Here is a 26,792-nt window from a genome sequence, read left to right on the forward strand (position 1 = left end):
CCTTTATTAGCAGAAGACCAGAGTGAAACCTTGGGTGAGATGAAAGCTTAAGTTAATCCCAGATCCCAACTTCTTACGAAAAGACCAGAGCAAACCTACAAAGGAAGACAGCCACCCAACAGGGGAGGCTGAAATTAAGAATCAAATTTATGGCGGGACTAGCAGGCTCTTCCCCTAAAAATGCTAATTAAGATTAAGAAGCATCACTGATGACTAGCTTGTGCTTTGAAGTTCTTTAAAAAAAACTATGTACACAGTTCATAAATCAAAGCTAAATTAGAAGGTAAAGATTATAAAGGAGAAACATAAAACAAAGCGATGGAAACGTCGTAGGATTTTTCCTGTTGTTCTGTAATTGCTCCTGAGGCCAAACACGGCTAGTTCTATTCAGATTTCTGCTGCAGCCTGGGTTAGCCAGAAGCCACCCCAAGGGATTACTGAAGGAGCTGTGCCTCTTCCCTGCACCCCACCTTGATAAAAGAAGAGGAAAAGAGGGGAAGAACCTGGCCTTTTGGGGTGCCATATTTCATACAAAGAGGAGAGTGGTTCTGAGGGAGCCTTGGAAAAACCCAGGATTCCTGCAGGAAGGGGAGGCTCCCAGCCAGGAGTCACCGGGCTGTGGGACCCATAGGCCTGCTCCAGAGTCTCCTAGGAGAGGGTCCTGGGAGCCTAGGGTGATGGCACCTTATCCTTTGTCACCCCACCTGTGCTTCGTAAGGTTTGGGGACTTGCTGAACATGGGACTGGAGGTGGCTTTAAGTCAGAGGATTTCTGAAGGCAAGACCTGCTGAGGGACCTCACACTGTTGGACTTGAGGGGGCTGTGGCTTGGTGCGTCTTAGACGGGGATGAGGCATGCCCGCTCTTCTTTGTTGGCCATGGCCTTTGGAGAAGCCCTTGCAGAAGACCCCAGATTTCCCCAGGGCTCCTTAGAGCTCAGAGGGCAGCGAGATGGTGCAGATGAACACTAGCCCAAGACAACCTCGAATACTCCATTAGCGAAGCATCAGAGCCAGGCTGAACCAGAGGGATGCCTCCTGCCATGGACACGCAGCCAGTCATAGAAGGAGACCTCGACTTGCCAATCCCTGCTGCCTCCTGCACCCCCGAAGAAGGGAGGAGGATGAGCAGGGGTCTCTGGGTCTGCTCTTCCACCCCCCAAATAGTCAAGCCTGTGCTAGAGGGAGGGGAGAGGGGGAAATGTGAATAGTGTTTGGACATGGCTGAAATGGGCAAAAGATACAGGTAGTTCACAGAAAAGGAAATAACAAATCCCTTGTAGAAACCTGTGAAAGATTTTCAGCCTCATGTCTGAGAAGAGGAGAGGAAATCCAAACCACACTGAGATCCCTTTTTTCACTTGTTACATTAGCAACAAATAAAACTTTGAAAAGCAGTCAGTGAAGCCAAGGGGCAGGAGGCAGCCCTCCATCATCACTGGTAGGATTTTGCATGGATTCGACCCCCATGGGGACAGTTTGGCAACCTCTATCAAAGTCAAAAGCAAATTTGCTTTAACCCAGCAATCCTGCCCTCAAGAATCTGGCCCATGGATCTGCTTGCAAATGTGACGAGTGGCCTGCGTGCAGATGACCCCTGCAACATTGTCTGGGAGCAAGTGGTTGAAGACGCTGTGATTTCTATCAATCAGGAACTGCTCACACCAATTAGAAAAGTCTAAACATTTCTTCTACAGGCTGGGCATTCAGTTCTTTCAGAGATACACTGCCCTTTCCTGTTGTCTGACCATATAAACCAAACATCTCTCTTAACCTCTCTTCACTGACGGCTTCAGGTCTGTCGATCTTATTCCCAAGAATCAGTATAGGCACATTAGCAGTAGTTTTATCTGTCATTAGCAAATCAAGTTCTTCTTTTGATTCAAACAGCCTTTGATGGTCTGCACAATTCACCAGAAATACAATGCCATTGATAGCAGGAAGGTAGTTTTTCCACACTCTTCGAGCTTGAGCATGCCTACCCAGATCAAAAGTTGTAAAGGTTATGCCGGCAATGGTTAGTTCTTCTGAAGTGGGATGTAACGTTGGGACATGTTGTCCAAGTCTGTCATCTTAGCATGTGTAGTAATGTTGTTTTTCCTGCATTATCCAATCCAAGAAATACCAATTTACCAGTTTCCTTATGCAATCCTAAAAAACTGCAGCACACTACTGAAACCACTGTAAATCCAGTCAAATATGAAGGACACATCCAAATCTTATGGGATCTGCGTTTGGAGAGAACGCAATTCCTTGCTTAGCGTTGGCCCTACTCACTCGGACACCAAACTGCAAAGCGCCATAGCTGCCGTGGCCCTTGAAAAGTCTAAACATTTCTATCAATGGAGTGAGATGCTATTATAAGAGCAAGAGAGGAAGCTCTGTATACTGATCAAGAAACAATCCTAGGATATCCCAAGAAAGCAAAACAAGGGCAGAAGAGGATTATGTTTCCATCAGTGGAAAAGGGGAAAATATATTCAAATTAATTTGGATGTGCCTAAAAACTTCTGGAAGGAGTTACAAAAAATTAGGATCAATGGTTACATATATACATATTTTTATTATAGGAAGAAGCCTGGGCAGATGGGAAATAGAACTGGGAGGGAAACAGACTTTAAAGTACATACATTTTAATTTTTTTTATTTTTAAAGGTTATATTAATATCTTGACCTATTCAAAAATTAAATAGATAAATCTTTTGAGAAAAGAATGAATAGGAACATAATCTTAAATATAAAAAGGAATCACTTTTAAGAACTGAAAGAGACAAAGGAAGTTATGCGACCTGACCAAGAGGCCACCAGGAGCCCTGCTATGCAGCAGAGTAGAGAGTTTGAACAGAAGAAAACTGGTAGCCTTAACAGGGGAAAACAAAGCTGTTTTATGTTTATACCTTCAAACGTTGAGATTTCCAAAAAAAATCAGATACAGAATAAGAATGAACTGTTAAATGGGATGTTTTCATTCCCTAATTAAAACATTCTCAGAGTAATTTAGTAAAACAGGAAATTTCATAATCATTAGGCAGTCGTAACACAACATAGCACAACAGTGGGTTAGTGACAAAATTAAACATGAATCTCCAAGGAAAGATCTTTAAAAATAAGACCAGAAGGAAAATTCATTGTGAGAAAGGGTGCTGTGCACATCACAAGTGCAGCAACGCTGCAGAGTCAGAGCAGGCTCCTGCTCTCGTGGTCATCAGCATGTTTCTTGGGGGTTTAGCCAAAGTAATGAGACATAACACAAATGTCAGAAAAGAAGATGAAATATTCGTAATTTGCAGGTGATTTGTATGCCTGGAAAGACCAAAGAACCAATGGAAAGTATGGGAATTACAAAGAATTTGGTCCAGGGCCAGGATAGGATAGATTCACTACAAGTCAACAATACCAAAGTAGAGAGCTTCAGATTGTAGTAGAAACAAAACCAAGAAACACAAGAGAATTGTATTAATAAATACAAAGAACTTATGTAAAGGAAAACCTTGAGAGATGGGAGGAGACTTGCATCTTTAGAGAAGCATGGGTTGTTATTGGATAGGAAAACGGAAAATTAAAAATATGTTATTTCTTACCAAGTTAATACATAGTTTTAGTGCCATTCCAGCTAAAATATTCCAATTAAACCTAACTGGAATATTTTGATAAAATTATTATGAAGTTCATCTTCAGGATAAGCAAAATTATCTTAAACTTTTTGAGAAATTCAGGTAATGAAGAGTCTGCTTCTTTTAAATGTCATAAAATGTTACAGTAATAAAAAGAATGTGGCACATCCTTTACAATTAGTAAAACAGAATGGCCAGCCCCAAAATGAATATAGAAGAGGAATCACAAACATAAAAAATGGAGAGATTACAAAACTAGACAAAAACATCACAAGAAAAATATAGATCAATATCTCTTATTAATATAGATGAAAAAGACCTCAACAGAAGAGTAGTAAACTGATATATAAAAAGTATTATGCATTATAACCAAGTAGGATTTATCCCAAGAATGCAAGTTTGCTTTAACATGCAAAAATCAATATAATGCACCAAACCAATGAAATAAAGGACAAAGCTATATGATAATCTCCATACATCTGGCATCAATTAACATTTGACAAAATCCAGCACTCCTTCATAATAACATTCAACAAACCAGATAAAGGAGAAAACGTCCTCAACTTGATAAAGGGTATCTATGAAAACCCCACAGCTAATGTTATACTTAATTGTGAAAGACTCGATGTATTCTTATAAATCAGGAAGAAGATAAGGATACCCACTCTCTCCACTACTATTCAACATTGTAGTGGAGGTTCTGTACAGCACAGGGAACTATAGTCAATCTCTTGTAATAACCTTTAATGAAAAAGAATATGAAAATGAATATATGTATGTATATGCATGACTGGGACATTGTGCTGTACACTAGAAATTGACATATTGTAACTGACTGTACTTCAATAAAAAACAAACAAAACATTGTAATGGAGGCTCTAGCTAGGGCAATTAGTCAAGAAAAATAAAAGATACTCAGATTGGAAAGGAAGGAGTAAAACTATTTTTAGGTGACATGACCTGGTATTTAGAAAATCCTAAGGAATCCTCTAAAAAAAAGTGTTGGAGATAAACAAGTTCAACAAGGTTTCATGGTATAAGATCAATATGCAAAAATTAATTGATTTTTATATAGTAGGAATGAACAAAACCAGAAATGAAGTTAAGAATTCTATTTATAATACCATTAAAATATTTAGGAATATAAATTTAACAAAAATGCACAAAATTTATATTCTGAAAACTATAAAATATTGAGAGAAATTAAGAAAGACAAATAAATGGAAAGATATTCCATTTTCATGGATTAGAAGAACCAGTATTAAGATATTAATCTATATATTTAACAGAATCCAAATCTCAGCTAGTTTTTTTGCAGAAATTAATAAACTGATAATAAAATTCATATGGAAATTCAAAGACCCATGACAAAACAATCTTGAAAAAGATGAAATTTGGACTCATATTTCCTGTTTTCAAAACTTACTACAAAGCAGCAGTAATCAAGAGAGTGTGGTACTAATAGAAGGATAGACATATAGATCAGTAGAATAGAATTGAGGATCCATAAATAAACCCATGCATCCATTGTTCCATGATCAACTGATTATTGACAAGTGTGGCAAGACCATTCAATGGGGAAAGAACAGTCTTTTCAACAAATGATGCTGGGACAACTGAGTATTCACATGCAAAAGAATGCATTTGTGTCTCTACCTCACGCCATATAGAAAAGTTAACTCAAAATTGATCAAAGACCTAAATGTAAGAGCTAAAACTATAAAATTATCAGCAGGAAACATAGGTGTAAATCTTACTGACATTGGATTAGGCAATGGTTTCTTAGATGTGACACCAAAAAGCACAAGAAACAACAAAAGAAAAAATAAATTGGACATCATGAAAATTCAAAACTTCTGTTCTTCAAAGAACACCATCAAGTGGAAAAACAACTCAAAATGGAAGAAAAATTTTGCAAATCCTTTATCTGATAAGGCTCTTATGTCTAGACTATATAAAGAACTCCTACAACTCAATAATGAAAAATAACCTAATTAAAATATAGCAAAGGATCTGAATAGACATTTCTCCAAAGAAGTTGTACAAATGGCCAATAAACACACGAATACTTGCTCAACATTATTAGTCATCAGGGAAATGCAAATCAAAACCAAAACGAAATACTCCTTAGTATTCACTAGGATAGCTGTAATCAAAAACAGATATAACAAATGTTGGTGAGGATGTAGAGAAATTGGAACCCTATACCCTGCTGATGGGAATGTAGAATAGTGCAGGCACTTTGGAAAATAATCTGACAGTTCCTCAAAAGATTAAACCCAGAATTACCATATGACCTAGTAATTCCATTCCTAAGTATATTCTCAAGAAAAATGCAAACATATGTCCACACAAAAAATTGTACATGAGTGTTCATAGCGACATCATTCATAACAGGCAAAAAGTGGTAACAACCCAAATGTCTATCAGCTGATGAACGGATAAATAAAGTATGGTATATCTATACAATGGAATGATATTCCGCCATAAAAAGATATTAAGTATTGACGTATGCTGCAACATGGATGAACTTTGAAAGCATTTGCCAAGTGAAAGAAGCCAATCGCATAGGACCACATGTTGTCTGATTTCATTTATCTGATTAATATTGATTAGCCCTTTGGGAAAAATATCAGCTTAGATATCAAAATTAATTCCCTAAATAAACTTCAAAGGAACTAAAGTGTTAGATATCTTCTTCAAATTATAGAATATTTTTAAAAAAATACATACAATGTCTTACTGCTTTTTCCTCTCATTAAACAGTGTGTTTGGAGAATGTTCTATTTCAATGAACTAAGTATATGTACATTCCCTTAATAGTTGCATTATATTCTATGTCATATTTCCATCATTTTATTATTATTTAGTTTGCTTCATTATCTCTTTTCATGTGTGTTTAAGTGAGGTTGGTTTTGTTTTTTTTTTTTTTTGTAAAAAAAAGACAATCATTCAAGTTACTTGAAGGAAAACGAAACTGGAAAAAGAAAAAAAAACACGAGACCTAGACTGGGCCAAGGTGTTGTAGGGACCAGCCCCTCCACCTCTGTCGGGGGTCAGAAAGTAGAACATTTTGAGAAGGAATTTACTGGTTCCCAAATCTTGCTGTAAAACCCCAGGGAAAGCAGAATAGTTGTTGAGGGTCTTGGGTGAGTGGAGCCAGACCGGCACGGGCCATCAGCCCTGTTCATGAGCTTGGCGTGTGACTTCCCCTTGAGGCCTCCCATTCCTTGACTGTCATGAAGGGAGGACAGATACCACCTAAGCCCTGGGACTCATACAAGGAGGCACAGTGCTGGCAGTCAATGTGTGGCAGCTGTTTTCTTTATACATTACTGTGCAGATCGACAGGAGATATTTCCATCTATGAATATAATACATATTTATACCTATATCTTACCCAGCAGAGCATAAATTAGAAAGAGGATAAAAGAAAGAATTAAAGTGTGGGGACATAAGACTTAATGGAGGATAAGGTTAAAAAATGCCCATTACAAGGACCCTTGTTATGATTTATTCCTATGCTTCCGAGCAGCCAACACAGAAAGGGGAAACGTGTCAGCGCCTCATTCTACTGCCTTCAGGGATAAAAACTGACCAACTCCTCAGGAGAAATTGTTAGTCTGAAGGGATTTCTCTCAAGGACTTTTATGGAGGAAGGAGCGGCAATGCAGCCATTTTCAGACTTTGAAGAGCGTGTTAAATGTATGGGTTCCTGGGCCCCGGGCCCAGATTTTGGACTGAGTAGGGCTGAAGTGGGTCCCAGGTGTTGCGTGGACTCTGGTCTCTTCATTCCAGGAGGCGGCCCTTCTCCTTGGCCCCACGAGGTCACACATGCAAACAGGCGTCGTAAGACTCTTCATCCTCCGTGTTTCCTTCAGTGCAGGCTGATGGCTTCACACAAAACGCAGCCGAGCAGGAGTGATTCTCCAGGGTGACACAGTGCAGGCTTCTGCTGAATTGGAGGAGATTTTTAGAGGAGTTCTGGAAGGAGACAAGGACTTTCCATCTTCTCCTTGGTGATGTTTGATGGGGTCATGTTGAGAGGGGGCTCCTGGGGGAGTATATAGAGGTGGCTGTTCTGATCGCCTGTTAGTTTCCCACCAGACTGGTCTTGGGGGTTGGGGAGAGTGGACAAGTGGATGGTAGGAGGGCCAACATGATCCCCATAAAAAACATTGTTTTGAATCTACTCTAGCCCACAGGCAGATGGGCCACAGAGCCACAAAGCTGCATTCTGTGGTGTCAAGGTCCTGAAGCGTCTTGCCTGGAAAATTCCTTGGCAGGTGAGGCAAGATTCTTCTTTTGGCCTCCAGCCCCACACCGCCCCCCTCAACCCAGAGTCAAACATCCACAGTATGTCTTTCCTTATGCAACAGTTTCCTGGTGTCTCCTCCAAGATAAACTCTGTGAAATGCCCACCAAGGTAACTGAACAAAGCAGCTTGTTCTCTGGAAATATTACCTATAAACCAGGACAAAAAAATGGGAGCAGTGGCGTTTACCAAAGATGGCAGTGTGCGTTTTCTATGGGTCGACCTGCGGCTCCTTTCTAGTTTTAATTAGCCAGCCCGTTCTGTTGTCTGTTGAGGCCACTTTTAGGTTAAATTCATAAAACTGAATTGGCCAAGGATAAAAGAATGCCCAGTTTTTTATTCTCTGGAGCCAGGAGCAGACCCTCAGGTCATCCCGAAGTGATTTCAACCAATTACTAGGCTGTACCAGAGGGAGGTGGCACTTCTATTTTACTCAGTCATATAGTTAAAAAAAATTTTTTTTAAAGTATAAGTATTCTAAGTATAGTAGAATACAGAAATTGCCCTCGTTCTAAGTATAGACGCTGAATGTTTACACAGTGGGTAACCACACCCAGATCCCAAAGGGGGATATCACCCCCGCTCCAGAAAGCCTCTCGGCCCCTTCCTCCCCAGCCCCCAAGGATAACTTCTGACTTCTGACAGCACGGGCTGGTTTTGTATGTTTTGGTCCTTTATGTAAATGGAATCAATCCGAATCCCACTCTCTTGTCTGACTTCTTCCTGTGAATTAGGCCTGCGAGGCCCATCCACGTGGACAGTTCACTCTCACTGCTCTGTGGGTCTCACGCTGCAGAATCTCCTGGAGAGTTAAACACAGACTGCTGGGCCCCACCCTGGAGTTTCTGATGCGGGAGGACTGGGGTGGGGCCTGAGCATTTGTCCATCCAAGTGCTCTGCTGCTGCTGGTCTGGGGACCACGCCTTGAGAACCTCCACTTTAATCTGGCAAGTCCCTTTCCCCTGGAAAAGGACACTGGCCCGCAGGCCTAGTGGGGGAACGGGACAGCGTGGAGGCTGGAGGTGGTGTCCTTAGCTGTCACTGGTCATCAGCCAGGGTGGGAGAGAGAATTTAGCCCCACTGATGTCCCTCTCCTGATGGAGGCGGCTGCTATTGGATTCCTTGTGGCTCTTGGTTTAAGAGCTGGGCACACCCTAGCCGGGGCCTTCTGGCTCCTTCAAGAGTGGGCGGGATACAGTGGAGATTTCCAGACTGTGAGCTGGTTAGACACTGGCCAGAGGCCCCAGCATCTGGCCACACACAGCACCCATCAGCTCCTCCCCCCAACCCACAACCCATGACACCAGGCTTCCCCAGCCCTCAGAGGGTCCTTAGGTGAGGGCTCAACTTTATCCTCTTCCTCCAGCGCCTGGCATCATCCCCTGCTTGAGATACCGGTGGACAAGTTTCCCAGTGCCCCGCCTCCATCGCTGCTAATGGATTGCGTCTACTCCTGTCTCAGCATCACCCCTGTCCTCTTGCCCTGCTGCTCCCTGGTAGGGTCTCATCTGCTTCCGGGGCTTGAACTGCTGCTCCTCCCAGAGGCAGCCATGTGGGATGGACCAGGTCTCCGTCTGGAATCACCGTGTGGCCACCCGTAGGTGGGCCCACAGGCTGCAAGTCCTCCCTTGTGTCCTGAACGGCTGTGCTGACAGGACAGGAGGAGGCGCCTGGTCATCTGCAGCCACCCTACTCCCGTCCCTGAAAGAAGACAGGACTTGGGCCATGAGGCAGGTCAGCTTGTGACTTGGGCCACAGGGAGGACAGCAGTGACTTAGGCCAGAGGGTGGTAACTGAGACACATCCCCCCAGAGGGGAAGTGCCCTGAGCTGCAGACACGGGGTCCTTGCTCCCCAGAGAGGGTCAACAGTCATTTTTTTTTTTTTTTGGCACCTTCTCTCTGACCCATTCGACCCTCACACAGCCTTGCAGGAGGGGAGTACTGTGATGAGTCGTGTGTTAGAAAGGATGACTCTGAAGCTCAGAGAAACTCAGTACTTTGCCCGAGATCACACACTGGTAAGTGGCTCAGGCAGGATTTGAGCTCTGGTCTTGCAGGTCCCAGAACCCTGCCTCGCCACTGGAGGAAAAGAATGAGCAGAGGGGAGGGTGGAGAGATTGCCTTCTGAGGCGGAGCACGTACTTAGGAAGCAAGCAAAGATCAGGGCAGAGCACTCAGCAGGGACAAAGCCAGGAGCTAGGACAGCCCTGCCCTGTTCTCTCTGGGGGCCTGGCTGTCAGGATCCCTGGGGACTCACGTCCACAGGGCTGCACTTTGATCAGCACACCTCTCCCACCATGCTGTGTGGAAGCGGCTTTGTATGGGACCCTGGGCAGTTTGAGGGCAGAGGTTCAAGCCAGGTGCAGGGGTACCCTCCCCAAAGCAGCTGTGGCCCACGGTTACCAAATAGCAGGCTTCTCAGTGAGTGGTGGGTGGGCAGGGTGAGTGGCCCCCTCCTAGCTCACTTCTTACACACCCTAACTAGTGTTGGGTGGCCTCCATTTCTCTGATGTCTGAGGCTAAAGCTTCAGGACCCCCAGAGTGGAGGGATGTGCCCTCTCAGCACGTCCTGGGCTTGGGGATGGGTCTCCCTGGGTCCTCAACACATCCTTGATCCTCAGCTCTCTGTCTGGAAGGAAATGGAACACGCGAGGCTCACATGGGGTCAGACTGGTCAGTCGTGTCATCGGTGGGTTCTGTCCGCTCACACACTGAGCACATCTGTGTCTGCCCTGTGCTTGGGCCCTGGGTCATGAGCCAGATGTGGCCCCTTTACTCGGGGCCTTAGAAAGCTGTCAAGAGAAACTTCCTAACATCCCCCGTCATCCTAAACATGAGCTTGGCCCTCCTCTGGCTTCTCTTTCCTTCAGGAAATCTCTCTCCTTTGTGCAGTGACTGTGCAGAAATTAAATGGGTTTATAGCGCCTGGCGCGCCCGGCATCATGTCAACACCCCAAAAACCACAGGGCTGCTTTTTTCACTCTTTGCAACTAAATGAACAATCTGCTGATTTAAATTGTTTTTACATTTTGGTGTAAAGAAACTCCAAGATTGCAAAATGCATATAATGCATATAAAATGTACATAATGTATATAAAACCAGGTATAGAGTTTGGGAAAAAATATAGGATCCACAAGAGTCTTTGCTCTGTCCCAGTGAGCAGGATCTATGCCCTGTCTCCAGGGACTGGCTGGTGGCAGCTCCTGAGAGTCCTGTCCCCTCTGGGCAGGACTGTGACAGCAGCCACTCCCTGCTGGGTGGGGGAGGAGAGGGCTCAACTTACTTTCTCAAAGGGAAGCCAGAGCTAGCTCTGCAGCGTTTTCCTGTTGTTAAGAGTACATTTACCTGATTAATGGAGGCTGACCCTCTTTCACACACCTGTGCCATCACACAGGCTGTGAGTCAGCTGGGGACAAGGACCACTCCTTCTGGGGTGAGCCTTCTTGGTTGGCCACTGCCCTTGGCAGCTCCCGCCCACCTGTGGGCCAAGGGCTATGGACCAGCCAGAGGGAGGCCGGCCAGGGCAGCCAAGCTCCCAGTCACAGTGCAAACAGACACTGCATAAAAGCGGGCAATGTCATCTCCACGGCCAGACAGGGATGTTTATGTGCAGGAAGCCACACTCTACACTGGATCTTTGTTGAGTTCTAGCAATGGGGCCATTTGCATGGTGGAGCTGCGGTGAACTCATCTATTGACCCAAATTCTGGAGAACTTATAAAAAGACCCACTAAAAATGGCAAGACCAAAACTGGCATCTTAGTCAGCTAGGGCTTCCCTAATAAAATACCATAGACTGGGTGCTTAAACAGCAGAAATGTATTTTCTCCCAGTTCTAGGGGCTGGAAGTCCAAGATCAAACATGGCTGGGTTCTGGTGAGGGCCCTCTTCCTGGCCTGTGGACAGCCACCTTCTGGCTATGTCCTCCCAGGGCCTTTCCTGGGTAGTGCATGAAGAGGGAGGGAGAGAGGGAAGGGGAGAAGAGAGGGAGAAGGAGAGAGAGTGAGAAAGAAAGAAAGAGAGAAAACTCTGTGTGCCCTTCCTCTTACAGATCCACTAATCCCTTTGTAAGGGCCCCACCCCATGACCTCATCTAACCCTAATACCTCCCAAAGGGCCCGTCTCCAAATGTCATTACTTTGGAGGTTTGAGCTTTAATGTATGAATTTTGGAGGGACATGAATATTCAGTTCATAATAATTAGCAGAGAAATGAAGAGGTTACTTGTGTCTCTGGTTGGGAAAATCTCAATCCCAATCTGGTGTCTCCAAATGGTTCTGGGGAGAAGGCACCATAAGGCGACCATCCTTCCCTTCTCCTGCTCCGGAATCCCTTACTAGGGTGTGTGCTTCATCCTCATCCCTGGAGGGAGAAAATCCTGGGTACCACTCCCCCAGCAGCTGACTGGAACAGGCTGGACCTTTGACCTAAGAGGAGTCAAGCCACAGGCTGGGCTGAGCCAGTCAGATTCCCTCTCCCAGAGATGAGAATTGGGACCAGGACAGTTAGCGGAGGCTCTGGGCTGGATGGCCATGGGGGTGGGGGAGGTAGTTTGAATTGGCCAAGATGGACCCTGTATACGTGTAGCAGGGGCAGCGGGTGTGGACAGAGAGAGAGAGAGTGAGAGAGAGAGAGTGAGAGAGAGAGAGTGAGCAAAGCAGAATGAAAGTGTGAAAGCCCAGGGAAGGAGGGAAGGAGGGAAGGAGGAAAGAGACCGTGGTAGCTTTCCCATTCCTCATTCCTAGCTCAGCCCTCAGCTGGCCCTGGTGCTCATTTCTTTTTATTGTAGCTTGAAGGGATTCTTGCACATTGCTTCCCACTAGTCAAAGCTGGACTCCCTGTGTGTGTCTATCTAGGTTTTCAACCCTCCGATTTAGGATGTGAGGTTGAACTGGTCAGTTGTGCCCTTGGTAGTTTCCGTCCACTCACACGTCTGTGTCCCTCTCTGTGTTCGGCCCCAGGCCATGAGACAGACGTGGCCTCCTTGCCGACGTGGGCCCCAGAGAGCCAGCAGGAGGGAGTTTCCCCACATCCTTCATCGGCCCAAGGGTGCCCCTCCTCTGGCTTCTCTTTCCTTCTGGAACCTTCTATCCAGGTGCCTTTGCCGGCCTCCTGGCGGGGTCCTGTGATCTCCTCACAGCCCTGTAGGTGGAGGGAGGTGACACAGGCCCTGAGAAAGGTTTATCCAAGAAGTGAGGTAAACTGAGGCTAGTGGAGGCGTGTGCTGTCGGGATCCAGACCCGCAGAGTGTGCCAGGGCCTTGTCGGTGGGCACAGAGGGGAGTAGGGGCAGCCAAAGAGGACGGAATGCTGGAGGGAGGTGGGAGGGGATAGAGCAGGGGTGAGGGCTGCAGGGGCAGAGGGGCTGGGACTTGGGTTGAGTGAGTAATTCAAGTGGGAGTCATTAGAAAACAAACAATAGTGGCAGAGCTTTTGAGAGACTGTAATTTCTTCCAGCCCTCTCTCATCCAAAATATTCGTGGGATCTGGATGAACCTAGACAGTCCCCTGTGCTCCTTCCAGTGGCATGGAATTTAAACCAGTGTCTGTGAGCTGATTTTAGGAGGTACATCAGTCAAACATGAAAAAAAATTAATAGTTATGAGTTTTATGTATTTTAGAGAAAATCCAATTAGCACATCAAACCTGTGATTTCATAAGTATTAATGCTTAGGATGAAAATAGAGAATTTAATTTAAAGCCAATCTGTAGGCAGTATTAATAGCAGGTCGTACATGGATGTGTTAAGAATTGTAAATGTGGAAAGTAAGTGATTGACATTCTGGAAGCACTGAATTGAAATGACTTGGATGAACCGGACACCACAGAGTTCATTTCTCTTTGAACTGAGACTTTCTTCCCTCTCTCTATGCTGGCGGTTCCTAAAATGTGGTCCACTCTGGGCAGCAGCATCTGGGAGCTTTTAAGAAATGCAGATTCTTGGCCCCACCCCAGACCCGGTCAACCAGAAGCCCTTGCAGGGGGTGGGGTGCAGGTCGAGGAGGGGGCAGTTGGGCTGTAAGAGGCCCCCTGGGGGTTCAGATGAACCTCTGATCCACCTCGGCCTTCTGGAAATCCCCTGGACTTGTGTGCAAGAGTATGTGTCTGGAGGATCCGCGGCTTTCCTCAAGCCCCCTGCTCTCTGGCACTTACCTGCTTGTGTTCATGAATCCATGTGTTTTAATCATAAATTACCTGGAGCTTGCCAGGTGGCCTACAGGACATACCCAGTGTGAAGAGGACACTCTGGCGGGTGTTTGGGTTCTCCCCACACCCAGGAGGCCCTCGAGGACCCAGCTGGGGGCTGGCCCCGCCCATAGCAGCGCTGGTGCTCTTGCCCCCGAGCCTGGGTCCCTGCCTGTTTCTGATCCTTCCCAAATCCATCTCTCTTTCCTCATGGCTTCTCCTTTCATCTCCTGACAGGCTCCAGCCATGGCTTTCGGTTTAGCCTGACCCTTGGGCTCATGCCTGGTACCAGCCTGGTACCAGCCCCGCCTCGCCTGCTTGGTCCTCCGTGCTCTGTCCTCTAAGCCTGTTCCTGGGGACCTGAGAAGCCCGTCCACGCACAGCCCACACTCACTAAAGTCCACAGAGACATCTGGCATGCACTGACCCCTCCTGTATGCAGCAAATGCTTACTGAGCACCCACGCCGTGCTCCTGGCCTGGGGATGCAAAGATGCAGGTCTCAGCCCAGGGAGATGGGGGAGCAGGCCCGACGGTCACCACAGTACAATGAGTGCGCGCCAAGTCGAGGTCTTCCGGGGCTGCAGCAGACCAGCGCCACCACAAGCCCCACCTGCACAGTTCTCCTTCCCCCCAGAACTCAGCACACACCACAGATGCTCAGATCACGTTTACTGAATATCTGAGGTGGTGCCCCAGGCCGGGTTTGCTGCTCCAACTTGGCCCCCCGCTGGGTTTCCACCCCATCCTCCCTCCAACCTGCCCACGTTTCCTTTCACTCCAGCAGACTCAGGACTTAATGCGTGTTGACATTTTCTAACCTCAACTGGGCAAGGGCAGACAGATGTCACAGTCCATTCGTGGTCACCGTGCAAGACAGAGCAGTGAACTGACTTGATTTCTCCAGCAGACCCACCTTTGCTCTCCGCAGTGACAGTGCCTGCCTTCTCGGGGTCGCCAGCCTCCCACCTCCCTCTGCTCCAGCAGCAACATTCGGAGGAACTCCCTTCCACGCCCCCTGCAGTCCTGCCTTCCCGTGCTGTCTCCTCCTCCTCCCAGCTCCTTCTTCCTCAGGACTCTGCGTCCCCCAACCCTCACCTTCCCGAGGAGCCCTCCCCTGCTACCCGCTTTCCACCTGCACCTTCTCATCTCTCCAGGCTCCGTCACATCTGATTGTCCATTTGTACAACCACAACCTTCTCCTGAGCCTATCTCCCTCCTCCTTCCATCCTCCCAGTGTCTTGACTCAAGGCTGATGGAGGCAGGGATGTGCCCTTCAGCCCCTGGAAACTCTCTGTCCTCCAGATGCTAGTAGAAGGTGCCCATCAGGACCATTAGGGCAGAAAAAATGAGGTAGTTGCCAGAAATCCCAGGAAATGCCTAAACCTGGTTCTTTGAAATAAAACATAAATTGCACTATGTCATCCCCCTGCTCACAACTCTTAAATGGCTCCAGATAAGACCCAATTTCTTACCTAGCCTCATCTGGTCCCTGCCTTCCCCTCTGTCTCTCCCTCCCTCTGCTCTCACTGCTGTGCTGTTCATGAGGCTGGACTTCCCCATGTCTCCCCTTCCTCAGTTCTGCCCAGGGGCCTCTCTTTCAGGCTCCATGGACATTTGACTGAGGCAAAGGCTTTCTCCCAGCTCCTTTCCTGGAGCCTGGAGTCACTCATCTAATGATTTTTATTGACCCCCAGGGCCTGGGCCTTCTTCCAAGTCCCAGCGGCTCTACCTCACCCCTGCCTCCTTCTCCTAACACGGGGGCTGCTGCTGCGTCCCCCTCACACACAGCATCCCTCGGGTCATCTCATTTTCCTGCAGCCCCCTGCCCCAATATCCAAGTGGATGAGTCTCCCCCAGGCAGACCAGGGCCCACGGGGGTGAGGACGCAGGCTCAGACTGACACCAGGCAGAGGTCCCAGGCCCTCTCAGCAAGATGGCAGTGGTAGGTCAAGGATTGCCACCAGGCCAGCCACTCGGCCCTCTGCCCCAGAGATGAAGGCCTGGGCAGCTTGTGTCTGTGACATCCTTCTGATTTGCAGCCCTACCATCCTCTCAGGGAGCTGGAAAGGGCTTCATTGGTTTCTCTCATTTTAAAGATGAGGAAGCAGCTCTACCAACAGACCGGCTTGGGGTCTCACTGATAAGGCACAGCTCTTCCCCCAGGTTCCCAACATCAATGTGCAGGCAAAACCTTCTTCCTTACTGGGAGCGGCGGGCCAAGTGCACACAGACAACCTTTCCCTGTTCCTTTGCCATGACAGACATTGCTAATCAATTGTGGCATCCTTTCCCTTGAAGCCATAGATTTGGCCTTGTCCTCTGTAGATTCTCTGGATGGCTTTTTGCATGAATCAGGGCCAACATGTGATGGATCCCATCTGCCATTTCTGGGCCACTGACTAAGCAGCGGGTCAGCCCTTGGACTGCGAGAGCCACACACTCAACTCCCCCATCCTCTCCTGAGGCTGATGGGTAAACCCCGCCAGCCTGGCCTGAACCTTCAAACTTCCCCTCCCTCATCCCCATGCTGTTTCTGGAAGAGGTCCGTCTTGGGGCTCAGAGTGTCCCATGGTTACAACAGGGATGGCTGATCTTGCAGGACAGCTCCTCCATTCGATGTGGGGGATGGTGCTAGGGAGTGGGCACAGCCCTGAGCACCAGCAGGAAGTAGGCACACTGCCATGTACTTCCATCCAGGTTCTTATCGAGAAGGAAGGCTTTCTTGACCCCCTGAACTTCTCTCTGAGGTTGGAATAACCATGTGCTTGCACCACACCCCCTTCTCCAAAAGAACTAAACCCTAGAGGTGTCACCGAACTACCTCTTTAGGCCTTGGACTGCTTGGGATTGGGCAGAAACATGCTCTGGGTGTGTTGAGTTGGGCTGGGGACAGCAGGGCCTCCCACATAAGTGCTGAGGTTGCCAGAGTGTTTCAACAAAAACAGCAGAGAGCACTGATCCATTATTTGTCAGCCAAAGTCAAAAAATATAGATCTGTGTAAACATGAACATTATGTGAAGTTCATTGCAAACAATCTGTATTACACTTTATATTTTTACTATTAATTGCGTGGCTTTAGCAATTTAAAAAAATTCAAAAAGTCATCCATTGTTTCGAAATATGTCAAACATATGTTTAAGAAAACTCTAGTATCTCTTGGTGGTTCAATGAACAGTGCCCACCAGCCCACCCTATGCCAGAATGGTCATGTCCCAATACCTGGGATCTGTGAAAACGTTACCTTATATGCCAAAAGGGTCTTTGCAGATGTGATTAAGTTAAGAATTTTGAGATAAGAAGATTATCCTGGATTATCCAGGTGAATCCCAGGTAATCATGAGGGTCTTTAGAAAAGGGATCAGAGAGAGTCTTGAAGGTGCTACAGAGCTGCTGGCTTTGAGGATGGGGGAAGAGGCCACGAGGCAAGGACCAGGGGCAGCCTCTAGGAGCTGGAAAAGGCAAGGGAATGTTCTACCCCGGAGCCTCCAGAAGGAGAGCAACCCAGCTGACACCTTGATTTTAGCCCAGTGAGACCCCTGTTGGATTTCTGTCTTCCAGAGAGAGAAGATGATACAGTTGTGTTGTTTTAAGCCTCTAAGTGTGTGGTCATTTGTTATAACAGCAGTAGAAAGCTAATACGCTCTTCTTACAGACACAGCCCTAAATCTGTGGGGTTCAGCCACAACTGATTTCCTCAATTCCTTTCACACCAGCATTTACTGAACTATTTTTTAAAAAATTTGGAGCACTGGAACATCGTACTCAATGGTGAAAAGCATTTCCTCTAAGATCAGGAACAAGACAAGGATGCTCACTCTCACCACTTCTATTCAACATAGTATTGAAACAGCATGTCAAACATTGACCAGCTTAAACTGGTTTTTCTCCTTTAAGACAGGTTGTTGATTAATCAAACCTGGAGTTGTTTTACAGAGACAGCACTGCACATGTGCAAGATGGGAACCCACAACTCCAGGATGACCCCAGAACCAAGATCTTTGGTCTACAGAAAACAAAGAATAGAAATGCTGCCACCAGGGCCCTTTATGGAGCGAGAAGTCCTTCAATAAGGAAAATCTGGCTTCCAGTAGCACAAGATCTTTATATAGACTAATTCAAGGCTAACCAATTAGCTTCCAAGTTTGAAATTCCTGTAACTTCTTAAATTTCACCCCAAACCCTGGGTCAGGGAGACAGATTTGAGACCTGCCTCCTATCTCCTTGTGGGGACGCCTTGCAACAAGGCTCTTCAAAAGCCAGTGCCATAGTATTGGCTTCCATGTGCATGGAGCAGTGAAAAGAATCCCATTTACAATCACATCAAAAAGAATAAAATACCTAGGAATAAACCTAACTAAGACAGTAGAAGACCTGTACTCAGGAAACTATAAGACACTGGGGAAAGAAATTGAAGATGACACAAACAGATGGAAAGATACATTCCGTTCATGGATTAGAAGAATTAATATTGTTAAAATGACCATACTACCCAAAGCAATCTGCAAGTTCAGTGCAATCCCTATCAAAATACCAGTGGCGTTTCTCACAGAACTAGAAAAAATCGTTCTAAAATTTGTATGGAAACACAAAAGACCCTGAACAGCCAAAGCAATCTTGAGAAGGAAAGATAAAGCTGGAGGTGTCACACTCCCTGGTTTCAAACTGTATTACAAAGTTACTGTAATAAAAAACAGTGTATACAGTAAAAACAATATTACTGTAATAAAAACAGACACATAGATCAATGGAACAGAATAGAGAGCCAAGAAATGAACCCACACTTATATGGGCAATTAATCTACAAAACAGAAGGCAAGGATATACAGCGGAGAAAAGACAGCCCCTTCAGTAAATGATGTTGGGAAAACTGGACAGCTCATGCAAAAGAATCACACTGGACTACTCTCTCACACCACGCACAGAAATAAATTCAAAATGGGTTAAAGACTTATATGTAAGACTTGAAACCACAAAAATTCTAGAAAAAATCATAGGCAGTAAGCCCTTTGACAATGGTCTTAGTAATATTTTGGGGGATATGTTTTCTCAGGTAAGGGAAACAAAAACAAAAATAAACAAATGGTACTGTATCAAACTAAAAAGCTTTGTACAGAAAAGGAAACTATCAACAAAAAGGCCACCTACTGAATAGGAGAAGATATTTGCAAATGACATATCTTATAAGGGGTTAACATACAAAATATACAATTAACTCATACAACTCAACGTAAAAAGAAAAACCCAATTAAAAATTAGGAAGAGGATATGAATAGACTTTTTTTTCCCAAAGAAAGCATACAGATGGCCAACAGACATATGAAAAGATGCTCAACATCACTAACCATCAGAGAAATGCAAATCAAAACCACAATGAGATACTACCTGTCAGAATGGCTACTCTCACAAAGACAATGAACAACAGGTGCTGGCAAGGATGGGAGAAAAGGGAACCCCCATTGCACTGTTGGTGAGATTGTAAATTGGTGCAGCCACTGTGGCAAACAGTATGGTGATTCCTCAAAAAATTCAAAATAGAACTACCGTAAGATCCAGCAATTTCACTCCTGGGTATTTATCTGAAGAAAATGAAAACACTAATTCTTATAGGCACTGATATGCACTCCTATGTTCATTGCAGCATTATTTACAATAGCCAAGATATGGTAGCAACCTAAGTGCCTAGCAATAGATGAGTGGATAAAGAATACATAGTATACACACACACACACACACACACAATGGAATATTACTCAGCTATAAAAAAGAATGAAATCTTGCCTTTTGTGACAGCATGGATGGACCTAGAGGATATTATTATAAGTGAAATAAGTCAAACAGAGAATGACAAACACTTACATGTATAATCTAAAATCAAAACAAACATAACAAAACAGAAACAGAATTATAAATACAGAGAACAAATATGTGGTTGCCAGAGGGGAGGAGAGTAGGGGGAGGGCTGAAATAGCTGAGGGAGATTGAGAGGTACAAATTTCTAGTTGCAAAATAAGTGAGTCATAGGTATGATTATGTATGCTGTGAGGAATCTAGTCAACAACTATATAATACCTTTGTATGGTGACATATTGTAACTAGACTTATCATGGCGATCATGTTGAAATGTATAGAAACATCAAATTATGTTGTATTACAGGAACTAACATGGTGTTGTAGGTCAATTATACTTAAGTAACAAACTTATAGAAAAAGAGATCAAATTTGTGGTTACCAGATGTGGGGGGTGTGGCGAGGGGGAATTGGATGAAGGCAGTGAAAATGTACAAGCTTCAGTTATGGTCATAATGTAAAACATGATAAATATAATTAACACTGCTGTGTGTTATATATGAAAGTTGTTCAGAGTAAATCCTGACAGTTCTCGTCACAAGGAAAACTATTTTTTATTCTATTTCTTTAATTTTGTATCTATATGAGATGATGGATGCTCATGAAACTTACTGTGGTCATCATTTCATGATATATGTAAGTCAAATCATTATGCTGCACACCTTAAACTTACACAGTGCCACCTGCCAATTATACCTCAATAAAACTGGAAGGAAGAAAGTTTTGGAACATTAGGTTTTTGCCGGAAACAGTGCCTTCACTTATCAAGAAATGTTCACTGGAGGGAAAGAATCATTGAGTCCAACGTTCCGACACCTGGAGGGAGACTTCGCTGGGTGAGTGGTCTCCCCAGCTGACAACAGGCAGACGTGAGTGGTGCCAATGAAGAAGGGAGTTTCCCAAAGGTGGACAAGCTCAGAGCACTTGAGGCAGGTTGGGCAAACTCTTCAAAGGATGCCCCATTCTCTTTATGTTTGAGGGGTCTCATGTTTTGTACTCAATTCTCCAACTATGTGAATGGATTAATTCTCTCCCACTGCTCAACGTTAACTTCTATATTGGAAAAAAGGACCCATTTTCTTTCTCAAGGCCCGTTGGGGTAACAGAAGTGAGTACCACTCTCTTTATAGTCATTATCTCATTGAATACCCAAGGTGATCCTATACGATCATCACTGTCCTTGTCCCACGTCCCCTTTCACAGTGGATGACGTGAAAGTTCAGAGAGGCTAACTGACCCAGCTCAGGTCACACAGCCAGCAAGTGGTGGAGACACCCTGACTCTGGCAAAGTGGTTAAGAGCATGGTTTCTAAACTATTTCTCACCACCTTGATTTAGGATATTCTTACTTAAAGGAAACAGCCTTTTCTGAGGAAACAGCCTTATAAGATTATAGATAATTCAGAGAGATGTAAAAAGTACAGTGACTCTGCCTGGGGCCCAGTGGCTACAAAAGGGCTACCTTGACCTCCACAGCCGTGGCCATGGTTTAAAGATACTGCCCAGCTATCCACACTACTTTATTTTGGCGATTTCCATCTGTGCTATTTCTCCAGTGGGTACACACAGCAGCTATAATAATGTTTTTCCAAGCGTAACCTGAGTGGATCTCTTTATCTCCCATTGAGCATCAAGATGCCTTCCTTTTGACCTCGAGCTGGAATCTCTCCATCCTTACCCTTGACTTGGAACCCACATTAGCCGACTGCAAGTGACTTTGATCTTGACTATGAACCAGTTCCAAAGAGGCCAGAAAACTGTAGAAAGTCAGTTCCAGGGGACTGCTCTGATAGGTCAGGCACTAGCAAAAATTGTCCACGTGCCAGATGCCTTTTTAATCTGGAAACAAAAGAACCTTAAAATCATTTCTAAGATCAAAGCTAACTTCCTAAAAAGGAACTCGGCAGAAAAGAGAGCTTTCCTCCAGCATTCAAGAATCCACCGAGGAATGTTGATGTCACTCAGATGAGAGCAAAAGTATCTTTATAGATGTATTCACTTTCATGAGTGGATTTACATCTAGAGAGCATTATGCCAGGGTTTTATAAATATTAAATACTTGGAAGCTTTTTGTCCCATTATTGGGATTTAGTGGGAATCTGTTTGGGCTCAGGGACACCAAATGAATCACCTGTGAGTAGGAAACTGGGTTATCTTAATCCACTTACTTGGACAGCAGTAAAGGGGGCGGAGGTGACTGAGGCGTGGGAATGAGGGTGGGGAGCTTGGAGAGGGACTGGCCCTCTGGCCATCTCATCACATCTTATGATCACTGCTGGCCCAGGGCAAGCGAGCAGCAAATACCGACCTGGTGGATGAGGTGTTCCTAAGGAGTCAGTCTGCCAGGAGTACACTAATGTGGTGGATTGAAATGCAGAGATAAGCAGGTCATACCACTAGCATGTGGGATTGAACAACGCTCCCCAGGTCAGCTGCTTGGGACCAACCCTTGCCAATCCCAGACAGAGCCTGGGGGTCAAAGTCCTCAAGTCCAGCTTGCCTGCCTTCCTCATCCTGGCTGGTCCCTGGCCCGGGAGCTCCCAAGCTTCTCTGAGCCTTTTAAGGCATGGTCCAAGCTGCTTGTCCTCTGGAGAGCCTATGTTTGAAGGATTCATTTCTGGTAGGAAACACAGTCATTAAATAACAATGAATCAGTGCCCTACTTTAAACCCCTCAAAGACCTGAGTAATTGATGGTCAGAGCTCCTAGCTACGGGAGACATCAATGCTGTGCGCAAACCTCCAGCCAAAAGTGAAGGCAACAGAGACAAAGCCAGCTAGTGCTCGAGTGTGGGAGTGAGGGGGCGTGCCCCCAAGACACGCTGCCCATAGAGACCCCTGCTGTGATCTCAGGACCTTTGTGGTCTAGGCTCCCTGGGTGGGGGCCACCCCCTCCACCTTCCCTCTGCTCTAGCAAACCTGTTCCATCAAAAACCTTTAAACAGGCCTCCTGCTTCCCCAGGTCCATGCCTCTGCTTCTGCCATCCCCAGGCCCTGTGGGGCTCCCGTTTCACCTTGTGAAAGCCTGCTCTCCCTTCCCCGGGGGCATGCTCTTTGTGGAAGAGGGCTAGTTAAAGAACTTGCAGGATTCAATTAGGGGAAGTGTGGAAAAAATGACTATTTTTATGCTAGAGAGCCTAATTTTCAAGCCAGAGAGCCTTACTTCGTAGTACATAAAACTCTACCCATCAGCTCTTTTCTTCTTGTAAAATAATTAAGAAGTGATGTAAGATAGTTTAATGATTCTCAGCTCAAGGGCCACCTCCTCCATGCAGGCTTCCCTGAGATCCCTCTGATGATCCCCATTTTTTTCCATTCTAAAGGTAAGGCTACTTGAGGTAGAAAAACTGAGAAATAGCCTCACCCAGGTTCCCAGACACCCAGGTCCTTAATCAGCTGCCTGAGCTATTCTTCCAAAGGAAACCCGCTAAATGATGGTCCAGGCAACTGCTCCCTCTTACTGTTCAAGGCTTCTTCCCAGACCCAGGTTGGTCTCCCAGGGAGCTGGGCCTCATGAACTGCTGTCGGCCAAGGAAAGGAGTCAGGCCGACAGTCTTCCTTGAGCGTGTCCCCTAGGTCCAGAGGCAGAGCTCCACCCGCCGGGCCTGACTGCTCCAAAGTGGGGAAAGGTTAGCCCAAGGTGGCAATTCCTCCTGAAGCCAGGATGCCCTGCCCCAGCAGACTCCTGAAGACGCCAAGGGGCTCTGAAAAGAAACAGCCCACAGGCTCAGAGATGTAATTCCCTACTCAGGCCCCATAACCATCCTTGCATGAGGAGGGTGTTCTGTGCCTCGTTTGTGGAGGAGGGGCCTCTAGCCCGGTTCTCCTCTGCCAGCCTGAGGGCCATCTTGGTCCCAGGTGTATCCCCGGCCCTGCTCCAAAACTTCGTCTGCCCCAGGTGCTCGGCAATTATTTGATGAAAGAACAAAGGAAGGACTTTTGTGACTCTAAGATGATGTGGGGGGTAACCTTAGCATCAGTATTGACCCCTACTTAGGCAGGCAATGGGCTCACAGAGGTGGGGAAAGGACCATCCCAGGAGATGAGCTGTCTGACTTGGGGTTGGCAGGCTCACTGGCTGCTGTGAACACGGTGGGGCCAGCAGGGCGTGGTGGCCAGATCTGGTCTCCTCCTGCCAGCCTCTGGGCTGGTTTGTCGCCTAGTGTAAGCCTCCTGGGCTGCCCTTGCTGAGGCCAGAGAGGTCACTCGCAGGCAAGGAAAAGTTCTTAAAGCAATGGTCTTCCTCCGTCTCTGGTCACTGTCTTTGGCGTGACCTCCTGCCTCTCCTGTGGGGAGCCCCTTGCAAGACAATTTGGGCTCCAGAAAGGGGTGGAGTTGAGAGTGGGCTCCGGGAAGATGGTCTGTTATTTGCTTTCCTGGACCAGAAAGCCCGGAGACACTGGTTTCTACTGCTGCAAGGCTAAGCAGTGCCAGGGGCAGTCGGAGATGTGGCAGGAGTGAAAAGGAAAGAGAAAATCTGAGTGCAAGAGTGGAGCGGAGGACAAAGATGTGACGACAGGGGCGGGGACGGTGGGGACAGTCCCACCAACGGTCTTACTGTATTAACATAATCATCTTTCCATTTACCATTGTCAGAACTCAGCAGAACTGTCGAAAGTGTAGGAATCACAAGTCCCAGTTCTACTTAGCTAGAGATTGTGCGAATGTCCCCAATTTTAAATCAAGATCTGAAAGAACAACCTACCATTGCTACATCCGAGAAAGCTGTGTCTCCAGACATCTGAATTGCACCAGGCTTTGGCTTCATGCCAGCCAGGTGCACAAGTCCAGGAGGCTGGGAGGATGGGGCCTTTTGTCCTTCTGAGATGGGGCCTTGAACAGCAGGGGTGGTGGCAGTGGGCAGCATTGCTAGGGGCTGTCACTTCACTGCTATGACTTCTGTTCCCCAAATGTGCTTCCTGCCCCTGAGATTTGAGCCAGGGGCACAGAGTCATCATGATTTGTTTAGCTTGTCACAGTTGACGTGCACATTTATTTTTAGGGCTGGAGCTGCCCAGGCATACAGGACCCTGCCCTTCGAAGGGCTCCTCACTTGGTTTATTATGTTCTTCTTAATTTTAAAGTTCTTAATTCTTGAAATTCTTAATAATGTTTGAACAAGGGGCCCCACCCATTCATTTTGCTTGGGGCCCTGCAAATTAGGGAGCCAGTCTTGCTCTTATCTCACTTGCTCCCTTCACCATCACAGGAGAGGTGCCTGGAGGGAATCACTACCCCATTTCACAGATGGTGAGACTGAATCCCAGCAGGGAGAGTGGTGAAGCCACGATGAGATTCCATCCTGAGATGAAATCTGGGACTTTCTCTCTGGAAGCCCTTTCTCAGTGAAGGGGTGGGTGGGGTCCTCTCTCCCTTCACACACCTTCCTGGGGTCTTCCCAGTCCTGCCCTGGCCACAACCCCCATTTCATCTCTTGTGTCATCTCATTTCATTAGAAAAAAATACCAGAACCATTTGCTCACCTGCCGGTGATGAGCTTCTGGGGGTTGGAGCCCCTTGAATGGCTCTTCCTCTCCCGTCCTCTGTCCTGTCGGGGCCTCAGAGCCAGCCGGTGTGTCTAGACACCCTCCACTCTGTCCCAGAGAGCTCACAGCCAGAGGCTTTGTCCTCTGCTGGAAAAGGCTCCCTGGGAAACATTCCTGACCTTCAGACCCGCCTGGCCCAGAGCTGGCCCTGTGCCCATGACAATCACTTCCTGGCTAGGTGTTTACCTTCCTGGGCCCCATGGGCCCAGCTAGGGTGGCGGTCACACACCTGACCCAGAGGCCAGGCAGGAGGAAGGGCGTTGCCCTTGGTGAAGGCTGGGAGCAGCTAGCGCTGCACCCCGGGGCAAGGTCACCCTGGGGGTCCCTCGGCGCCTGGCCCCCCTACCCCCTGGTCTGGGCCGGGCAGCAGCACAGCCTCAGTCTGAGACTTGGGAGAGGGCTGGGGTTCCATTCGCTTCTTGCACGTGACATCACGCCTCAGCTCGATCATGTCCGGTTGTGGGACTGTCACTGCTTTGTACGGGAACTTGCTCTGTTACTATTACTGTCATTATTATTGCTGCTAATAGCTACCTTCTACTGAGTGACAGGTTCTGGGCTAAGTACTTTACCTGATTGCTTTATGTAAGCCTCATGCTATCTCTGTGAGCAGAGAATTATGCCCATTTTAAAGATGCAGAAACAGAGGCTCAGAGAAGTGGATCATCTTGTCCAAAGCCACACAGCTAGTAAGCTGGGGATCCAGGATTCAAACCCCATCCAGTTGGTACCAAAACCTGGGCCTTGACCACTACCATTATTTGCCAAGTTTAATTGCCAGAATGTCCATTTCTATATTAAGCTCAAATCAGCCATTGCATTAGCTATCTTTTGCTGGCAACAAATTAACCCAAGATGTAGTGGCTCGAAGCAACACACATTTGCTCTCTGTCAGTTTCTGTGGGTCAGGAATCTGGACATGACTTAGACCCTGCTCAGGGTCCCTCACAGGCTGCGTTCGAGGTGCCAGCAGGACAGGGATCAGTGTCTCAGAGCTCCAATGGGGAGGGACCTTCTTCCACAGTCACAAGCTTGTTGGCAGCGCTCAGCTCCTCTGGCTCTTGGACTGAGGCCTCAGCACCTCACTGACCATTGGCCTGAGGCCCTTCCACTGCGGTGGCCTGTCCCCAGGGTGCACAGCAGGGAGCCTAGGAAGATGGAAGTCATCCCTTTTGTAATCTACTCACAGAGGTAACATCCCTTCACTTTTGCTATATGCTGCTCATTGGGAGGCAGATATCTCCCAACATAGGGAGTTACACAGAGGCATGAATCCCAGGAGG

At 46.6% G+C, this 26,792-nt stretch overlaps 1 protein-coding gene and 1 pseudogene across 2 annotated transcripts in view; both read right to left on the reverse strand.

Moving 5' to 3' along the window:
- Positions 1-25,664, reverse strand: part of NGEF (neuronal guanine nucleotide exchange factor) — a 101,357-nt gene extending 75,693 nt beyond the window's left edge. Inside the window, exon 1 of one of the 2 annotated variants that reach the window (XM_010999013.3) lies at positions 25,447-25,664. The gene's annotated coding sequence lies outside the window, so the exon portion shown is untranslated. The remainder of the gene's footprint in view (positions 1-25,446) is intronic. The other variant, XM_031452429.2, reaches the window with a different exon arrangement.
- Positions 1,617-25,960, reverse strand: LOC105105248 (GTP-binding protein SAR1b-like; annotated as a pseudogene).
- Between the last annotated feature and the right edge of the window lie 832 nt (positions 25,961-26,792).

Source organism: Camelus dromedarius, chromosome 4, assembly GCF_036321535.1.
Source record: "Camelus dromedarius isolate mCamDro1 chromosome 4, mCamDro1.pat, whole genome shotgun sequence".
Lineage (NCBI taxonomy): Eukaryota > Metazoa > Chordata > Mammalia > Artiodactyla > Camelidae > Camelus > Camelus dromedarius.